Raw genomic sequence first — 9265 nt, 5'->3', positions numbered from 1 at the left:
GAAAAGAGACACAAAATGCTGGAGCAACTCAGCGGGGGCGGGCAGCATCTCTGGGGAGAAGGAATGGATGACGTTTCGGGTCGAGACCCTACATTTTGTGTCTCTCTTCGGTTTAAAGCAGCACCTGCAGTTCCTTCCCACACAACGATTCATGGAACCTGCCGTCAAGCTTCGCTTCTGCAAGATTCCGTTCGCTTCCAAATTCATTGAACACGAAATAAATCTAAACATGCAAGAAAGTGAGCAGCCGAGCAATTATCCACAACGAGCACTGTTGTCAAAAGCCAACCCATGGCTCACTTGAATGAGGCACATCAAAGGCAATTAGAGCAAGCGAGTGGACAATAACAAGCAAATGGAATGGTTACAATTTTTAAAGATGTGAATTATTAGTTTGATTTGACACCATTCCCGCCCACCAGGCTGATGCCATCCCTTGTCCCACCGGCCAGTAGGACTCCATTTCCCGTGATGCAGGGTGGTGCCTTCCATTGGAGAGTGTGAGAGGACTGGGAACCGCCGGGCTGTTGATGAGGGACGAGCGGGGAGCCGGTCACTCTCCTCCCCCCGTCGTGCTCCCGCCTCATCTCCCTGGGCAGCGAGAGAGGGTTAACAACAACCCCCTCCCTTCCTCACCCCGTCCCTGTATTCTCCCCGCCTCCTTTGCAGTCTTCAGCCGTTAATGGGAAGGTTACTTGGCTGCAGCGAGGGAGTGCGGATTGATGTTGGCAGAAGTTGTTTTGCGGAGGAGCAGAGGCGTGCGGAGTGTTTCCCTGGGTCGGGGAAACTCCGTGGGGAAAAGTCTGCGGCAGCTCCAACCTCGGTCGCTGCCGGCGCCCCGTGTCACGGAAGCTCAACGCCGAGTTGTGAGAAAGACAACTCTTCGCAAGCAGGAATACACATCGTGGCTGCGGCTTTTCAGCAAAACAAAACCACTGATTTCTGTTTTCTTGGCACGCACCCCTCCCCCTCGTGGGAAATCGGGTAAGAAAAGCATCTCATTGATTACCTGCGATAAAAGGATCCGCGGTCGGCAATTTAGCGAAATCAGTTGACCAAAGTTGGGCAACAAGTTTTTCCCCATTCGCAAAATCACGCCGCCACAGTTCACCTGGCGCGGGTTAAATTGGTGAACCGTTGAGATTTTTATTTTTGCAGTTATTATCTACCCTACTCCAGAAACCTGAACTAGTCACGGCCTTCAAAGATACACAGTAGCCGTTAGAGATTATTTCAATGGTAAGGTCTTTTGTTGTATTAGATGTATCACTTTCACTGCTACTTTCTTTACAAATCAAAGCGATTTCAAAGTAACTGCAAGCTATTTTCCTTTTGAGCGCAAGGGACACGGGACTGAAGTTACACTATATGAGTCTTGTGTAAACCAGCAACTGCAGTTCCTTCCTACACTATATCAGGCTGTCTGGTGAAACTGCATTAAATACACTAGCAATATGAATGATATGCTGCATTGCTTTGATATACAGCTTTAATGGAAGGAAAGACAAACGATGAGTGCAAAACCAAGAAACTGTTCTTGGTTTTGTGGCAGCACGAATTACTGAGTAGTTTTTTTTTTTAAATAAATAGCCTCATAATATACTACAACATGTTTTTGTTTAGCATTTAAATGGTGACAGTTTGTGATCAAGCATTGTGATACAGGCTCCCATGGAACATTGGCTCATTGCAAAGTTATGTGTGATAAATTAGTCACTGTTTCCCTGTTTACATTTGTAGCAGTTTCCCTTTTGTAGCTTTTTTTTCATTTGTATTGAAAATAGAGTTAACTTAGTTTCGGTCAACAAGAGAAGAGAACCAGTTGAGCTCATCGTGTAGCCAGAATATAATAAATAAGTGCAAGAGTGAATGAGATAGCTCCTTAAGATGCTCCACCATTCAGTATCACATTTGATCCCAAGCCCTCCTCCCTGCCTGATTCCCATAATCTTTTTATTCCATGTTGTGCTCCAAAATCCTTTAATTTCAGTCTTGAACATGCTTGAAGATTGAGCATCCACAACTGACAGGGGAATTGCAAAGATTTGCTAATCCTCCGAGTATAGACATTTTCTCCATCACTCAGTCCTAAATGACTGTGTTGTTATCCAGTGCCTATGCTCTCTAGTTGTGAATTCTCCAGCCAAGGCAAGCACTGTTTCAGCATTTACCCAGTCAGCATGAGTCTTGCCTTTCAAAGAGATCAAATTTCAGAGCAAACCCAATCTTAATCAATCCTCCTATTGGACCACCATTAAGCTGCCCCTTCCTCTCCTCCACCCCATAAACCAAGGCCCTGCACTAGCACCTTTAATACAATTATATATCTCCCCTCAGTACTGGAACCAAGACTGTATACTGTACTCCACATGAGGTCGGACCTCTTTGAAATTCCAGCAGTACTTTTGCATTTCAACTTCCTCCTTTTACCTCTAGCATATCATTTTCCTCTAATTGTTTGCCTTGCGGCCATGTGCTTTCCATACCATTTTACATCCTGAAACGCACTCCAGGAAACTTCTGAACACCAGCATTCATACTCGTTTTACCATTTATGAAAAATATTATTTTGCGTTTTGTTCTACTTTAAAGTAATTGTGACCTTCTTTAAAGTAACTTCAATGTTACCAAGGGTTTTATGCTAAACAATTGTTCGCATTGAGATTCCACAAACTGCAATGGGATGGATGGTCAGATTTGGTAGCAAAGTTAAAATAATGGGATGGATGGTCAGTTTTGGTAGCAAAGTTAAAATAAGTATTTAGAAATTAAAAAGACGATTTCTCATTGCCTCCGTAATAATATGGGATACCATGTGTGCACCTGTGAAATCAAATAGGTTTTGCGTTAATGTTTCATCAGACCTGATCTGCAAGACAGTCACTGCAGCAGTGCACCCTTTCCCCAGTCCTTGCACCCACCATCTTCCAACTCTGGTGAGAATGCAACCACAAGGTGAAAACTCAGGTAAAGTAAATCTGGAGTATGCCCTGTAGGTCTGGTCAAAAAATAATTAAATTGGTATGTACAGCATGTGCAAAACACAAAGTCCTTAAGGAACTCGGCGCGTCAGACAGCATCTGAGGAGGAATGGACATGACGTTTTGGACCAGGACTCCTCTTCAAACTCGCAACTTGCGATGTGTTGGCATAAAAAGAATACAAGAAATTTCATATTTATTATTCCAAACAAAATCTGTCTTGGCTTGCTAATTTTTCTGTGCTGACATAGTGAACTGCAAATATCGGATTCTTGAGTGAAACACGGTGCTGGGGAAACTTGACAAGTCAGGCAGCATCTGGAGGACATGGGTGGGTGATGCTTTGGGTCAGGTCAGTACTGATTGAAGTGGGTGGGGGGGAAAGCAAGCTGGAAAAGTAATGTGGGGCTGGGGCAAAGCCCGGTAAGTGATCGGAGGATACAGGTGACTGGGGGATGGGGTTTATTGACAGATGGGTGGACAAAGACCGGAGAAGAAAAGGGGACAAGATTATGTCAGGTAAGGAGAGAAGGGCACTCGGTGCATTGGTAGAGTTGCTGCCTTCCGGTGCTTGCAGTGCCAGAGACCCGGGTTCGATCCTGACTATGGGTTTCAAGGTCAGTTTATTGTACGGAGTTTGTACGTTCATACTATGACCGCATGGGCTTTCTCTGAGATCTTCAGTTTCTTCCCACACTCCAAAGATGTACAGGTTTGTTGGTTAATTGCCTAGGTATGTGAAAATTGTCCCTTGTGTGTGTCGGATAGTTAATGTTCCTGGATTGCTGGTCGACGCAGACTCGGTCGGTCGAAGGGCCTCTTCCGCACTGTATCTCTAAACTAAACTATAAAAGAGTGATGGATGTATACCAGAGTGGGTGACATAGGAAAGGGGGAATAGAGGGAAAGAGGGGAGTTTACCTAAAATTGGAAAATTCAGTGTTCGTACCATTTGGTTGTAACCTACCCATGCAGAGTACAAGGTGTTGTTCCTCCAGTTTGTGTGTGGCAATGGCAGAGCCCCAGGAGAGAAGGTCATATGGGAATGTGTAGATGAGTTAAAATGGTTTGCAACTGAGAGATCTAGCAGACCAAGTATTTGGTGAAATGGTCATCATGTCTACTCTTGGTCTCGCTGATGTAAAGGAGGCCACATTGGGAGCACAGAATACAGTAGACGAGGTTAGAGAAAGTGATTGTGAGCTACTGTTTCACCCTGAAGGGCTGATAGTTTGTCAAGTGAGGAGGTGTAGGGACAGGTGTTACATCTCCTGCAGATGCAGGGGAGAGTATTGGGGGGGGGGGGGGGGTGGAGGGTGATGGTTTAGGTGGGAAGAGATTTGTGGAGGGTGGTCTCTGCAGAAAGGGGTGGGGATGGTAAGATGTGACTGGTGGTGGGATAATGTTGCAGATGCGTTGATGCCAGAAAATGATATGGTGGCTGGTTGGGTGAAAAAGACCAGGAGTATTTTATCCTTGTTCCATATTTGTGGAAGAAGTACAAGAGCAGAGCTGCGGGTAAACAGAAGAAACCTGGGTAAGTGATTAATCCACAACAGCAGGGAAGAACATTTACTGAAGAAAGACGACATCGCGGGTATGCTGGAGTGGGTGTCCTCATTTTGGGACCAGATGCAGCAGAGACACAGATATCGAGAATAGGGGTTGTGTCTTGCAAGAGGCAAGGTGGGAGGAGGTGTAGTCAATATAACTGTGGAGTCAGTGTGTTTGCACTAGACATCAGTCGATAGTCTGTCGCTGAGATGGAGATCAAGAAAGGGGAGAGGTGTGTTGGGTATTGTCCACATGAATTTGAGGGCCGCGTGGTAGTTTGTGGTAAAGTTGTCAAAATCAACGGGTTGTGCACAGGGGGCAGGCCTGATGCAGTCTTCTATGTAGTGGAGAAGGACTTGAGGTTAGGACTAGTATATGTTTGAAACAAGGATTGTTTGACGTAACCAACACATATGCAGGCATAGCTGGGGCCATGTGAATTCCCATGGCTACACCTCAGACTTGAAGAAAGTGAGAAGAGTCAAAAGGGAAGAGGTTGATTTTACATGCACCATGTTAGTCACAACTCTCACTGTCAATATTCTCCAAATCACTCCAGGGCACAACTAATACTAGCTTAGAAATGGGAGCTTCACCAAGGGTAATTGATGTAAATTTGTATGCAGATGTGCTCGCATGTGAACCTTCAGTGCTACCGTATTGATATCTCATTAATGTAATGAGTGTACCATGCTCGCACTTGGGAATCAAAATGAGTAAACACTTTGTCAGATTCATTATTTTTGATTTATATGAAAATTTCAAAAAAAGCTGCAGTATTGTTTTATTTTTAAATGCTGAACATACCAATATTGGGTAGCATCTGTGTGTGTGTGGGGGGTGGGGGGGGGGGGGGTGGGGGGGGTGGGGGGCAGGTTTTTGCAGTCGTCGGGTTGGGAAATTATTCCTCTAGGAAAGATTAGCATTTGTTAAACTTTTTTTTGCGAATGCCTACTATGTATTGTGTTGCCATTTATAGAACCTGGATGTCTTTTGTGGGATGTCTGAATTGGACTACAGTCTAAGACAGCCTAATGTAATCTGATGTTGCTCTGCATGGAGGCATGAGGGAGGGGGATAGGAAAAGCTTCTTTAGGTATGTGAAGAGGAAAAAATTAGTGAAGACAAATGTGGGTCCCTTTTAGACAGAAACGGGTGAATTTATTATGGGGAACAAGGAAATGGAAAACGAGTTGAACAGGTACTTTGGTTCTGTCTTCACTAAGGAAGACACAAACAATCTCCCAGATGTACTAGGGGACAGAGGACCTAGGGTGATGGAGGAACTGAAGGAAATTCCCATTAGTCAGGAAATGGTGTTGGGTAGACTGAAGGCTGATAAATCCCTAGAGCCTGATGGTCTGCATTCCCAGGGTACTCAAGGAGGTGGCTCTAGAAATCGTGGAGCATCCTCCCCCCCCCCCCCCCCCCATCCATCCCGTACTGATTCCCCCTCCATTCAACACCACTGACATCCCCATGCTCTCCCCTCACAATCTTACATACTCCAACCAACACATACTAATTGACCTGCCTCAATCCATCCATTCCGCACCGATTGCCTTCTCAACCCCCTCTTTCCCCCCCCCGCCCCCGCCTTCTATCCACTCCGCATTGATTCACACACACACCCATCCATGACCCTATTGTGCTGGAAATGTCTTCAGAGCGAACATTGACCATGTTTGATAACGGAATAGAATCAAATGTGTTTTAATTCCTAGTGTTATTATTTGTTTTAGTCCATAAAAATTGTGAACACGTGAAACGTTAAAACTGCAGTGTTCAAAAGGGAACTGCAGATGCTGGAATATCGAAGGTACACAAAATTGCTGGGGAAACTCAGCGGGTGCAGCAGCATCTATGGAGCGAAGGAAATAGGCGACGTTTCGGGCCGAAACCCTTCTTCAGACTGATAGGGGGTGGGGAAAGAAAGAAGGACAAAGGGAGGAGGAGGAGGAGCCCGAGGGTGGGCGGATGGGAGGGTGGGGGGAGACAGCTAGAGGGTGAAGGAAGGGGAGGAGACAGCACGGGCTAGCCAAATTGGGAGAATTCAATGTTGATGCCATAGGGACGCAAGGACCCCAGACGGAATATGAGGTGCTGTTCCTCCAATTTCCGCTGTTGCTCACTCTGGCAATGGAGGAGACCCAGGACAGAGAGGTCGGATTGGGAATGGGAGGGGGAGTTGAAGTGCTGAGCCACCGGGAGGTCAGGTAGGTTATTGCGGACTGAGCGGAGGTGTTCGGCGAAACGGTCGCCCAACCTACGCTTGGTCTCACCGATGTAAATCAGCTGACATCTAGAGCAGCGGATGCAGTAGATGAGGTTGGAGGAGATACAGGTGGACCTTTGTCGCACCTGGAACGACTGCTTGGGACCTTGAATGGAGTCGAGGGGGGAGGTGAAGGGACAGGTGTTGCATTTCTTGCGGTTGCAACGGAAAGTGCCCGGGGAGGGGGTGGTGCGGGAGGGAAGGGAAGAATTGACGAGGGAGTTGCGGAGGGAGCGGTCTTTGCGGAAGGCAGACATGGGGGGAGATGGGAAGATGTGGCGAGTGGTGGGGTCACGTTGGAGGTGGCGGAAATGGCGGAGGATTATGTGTTGTATTTGCCGGCTGGTGGGGTGAAAGGTGAGGACCAGAGGGACTCTGCCCTTGTTGCGTGTGCGGGGATGGGGAGAGAGAGCAGTGTTGCGGGGTATGGATGAGACCCTGGTGTGAGCCTCATCTATGGTGGCGGAGGGGAATCCCCGTTCCCTGAAGAACGAGGACATTTCCGATGCCCTGGTACAAAACTGCAGTGTTCGATTGTCACTGCTACCATTGACACGTTATTACAGAATTCATTTTAACGGCAAAGCAATGCTCTTAATATTGAGTATCAGTACTGTAGTTATATAATGAGCAACATACACATTATACGTTGGATTTATCCAGGTTTTACTTCTACAGTCGGTCATATACATCACAAATTTGGTCAGGAAGTATTTCAGTTGAAATTTTAACGTTAATTCTGAAGTGGGAATGATGGAAACAGCGTTTATCAATGATTTTTTAAAAATCTAGTGCATACAAACTGGGCATCTTCATTGCTATTCACAACTAATCTGTTCACATCTAATCTGAATGTCCAGTAATGTGGCATTTTGACACCTTTAAACATATTACCAAAAGAACATTTGCTGCAGTTATGTCCCTTGGCCATCTATTGTCAGTTAGTGTAATGTTTAACCTGTCAGATGGGTATTGTCGGTTTTAACAGCTATTATCATAAAATGCCTTTAGAAATTTCCTTGCAACCTGTATATTTTGTTATGGATAAATTATGTGGGAAGCAACAGTGTTTTTGTGCCAATAGCAATAACGACCCATGCTATGGCCATATCATGATAATTTTCGATCCTTCACAAAAACATGCTTGCATCAATCTGTAGTGTGCATGGTTAAGCATATATGTTACCATGGTCCAGGATTTATTGACACAGGTTGATCATACGCTGAATAATCCAACCACATTTTTGTTTGGAAGTGGAAAGAACTAATGGAAATTGCATTAATTGCAATGTGGAAAAAGAGTTGAGATACGGTATTATAATTATGCTGCATGTCATTGAGGTATATCATGTCTTAATTGGTGAATATGTTTCGTGTGTGACTTTATTTGTAGCAGTAATAATATAATTTTGACTGGTAACTACGCACTTCGTCCGAGCACATTATCGCACGCGTCATGCAAACCGTCTTAAATGACCACCTAACCTGTTGTTTGGCAACCTAAAAAGCTGCCTAGGTTGCCTGGCTGGCAACAGGGAAAAACAATTAGAGCTCATGGTATTGGGGGTAGGGTATTGACATGGATAGAAAATTGGTTGGCAGAGAGGAAACAAAGAGTCGGGGTTCCTTTCAGAATGGCAGGCAGTGACTAGTGAGGTACCGCAAGTCTGGGTGCTGGGACCGCTGCTATTTACAAAATACATTAATGATTTAGATCTTCTTGCGTATGGCGTGCACAGCCTAAAGTTGTGGGACAACTTGTGCTATTTGATCTTATTTGATTGTGCACGCCAGGTTGATTACATTTGTTGAAACAGGGCGGACCACGTGAAGGTTGCAATCTCTCAACCCAATGATTTAGATGAAGGAATTAAAAGTAACATTAGCAAATTTGCAGATGACACAAAGCTTGGTGGCAGTATGAACTGTGACGAGGATGCTATGAGGATGCAGGTTGATTTGGACAGGTTGGGTGAATGGGTAAATGCATAGCAGATGCAGTATAATGTGGATACATGTGAGGTTATCTACTTTGGTGGCAAGAATGGGAAGGCAGATTATTATCTGGTGTCAGATTAGGAAAAGGGGAAGTACAATGAGACCTGGGTATCCTTGTACATCAGTCACTGGAAGTAAGCATGCAGGTAAAAAAGGCAGTGAAGAAAGCTAATGGCATGTTGGCCTTCATAATGAGAGGAGTTGAGTATAGGAGCAAAGAGGTCCTTCTGCAGTTGTACAGGGCCTTGGTGAGACCACTCCTGGAGTATTGTGTGCAGTTTTGGTCTCCAAATTTGAGGAAGGACATTCTTGCTATCGAGGGAGTGCAGTGTATGTTCGCGAAGTTAATTCCCGGGATGGCGGGACTGTCATATAATGAAAGAATGGAGCGACTGGGCTTATATTCACTGGAATTTAGAATAATGAGAGTGGATCTTATAGAAACATATAAAATTAC

The 9265-nt window shown here is 45.2% G+C and overlaps 1 protein-coding gene across 2 annotated transcripts in view; it reads left to right on the top strand.

Annotated features, from left to right (window-relative positions):
• Positions 1-482: 482 nt before the first annotated feature.
• Positions 483-9265, top strand: part of fat3 (FAT atypical cadherin 3) — a 657225-nt gene continuing 648442 nt past the window's right edge. The window contains exons 1-2 of one of the 2 annotated variants that reach the window (XM_033022431.1): positions 483-724; positions 757-984. The gene's annotated coding sequence lies outside the window, so the exon portion shown is untranslated. Of the gene's footprint in view, positions 985-9265 lie in introns of both variants that reach the window. The other variant, XM_033022433.1, reaches the window with a different exon arrangement.

This window comes from Amblyraja radiata, chromosome 6 (assembly GCF_010909765.2).
Source record: "Amblyraja radiata isolate CabotCenter1 chromosome 6, sAmbRad1.1.pri, whole genome shotgun sequence".
Taxonomy (NCBI): domain Eukaryota; kingdom Metazoa; phylum Chordata; class Chondrichthyes; order Rajiformes; family Rajidae; genus Amblyraja; species Amblyraja radiata.
This window is presented reverse-complemented; position numbering and strand designations above follow the sequence as displayed.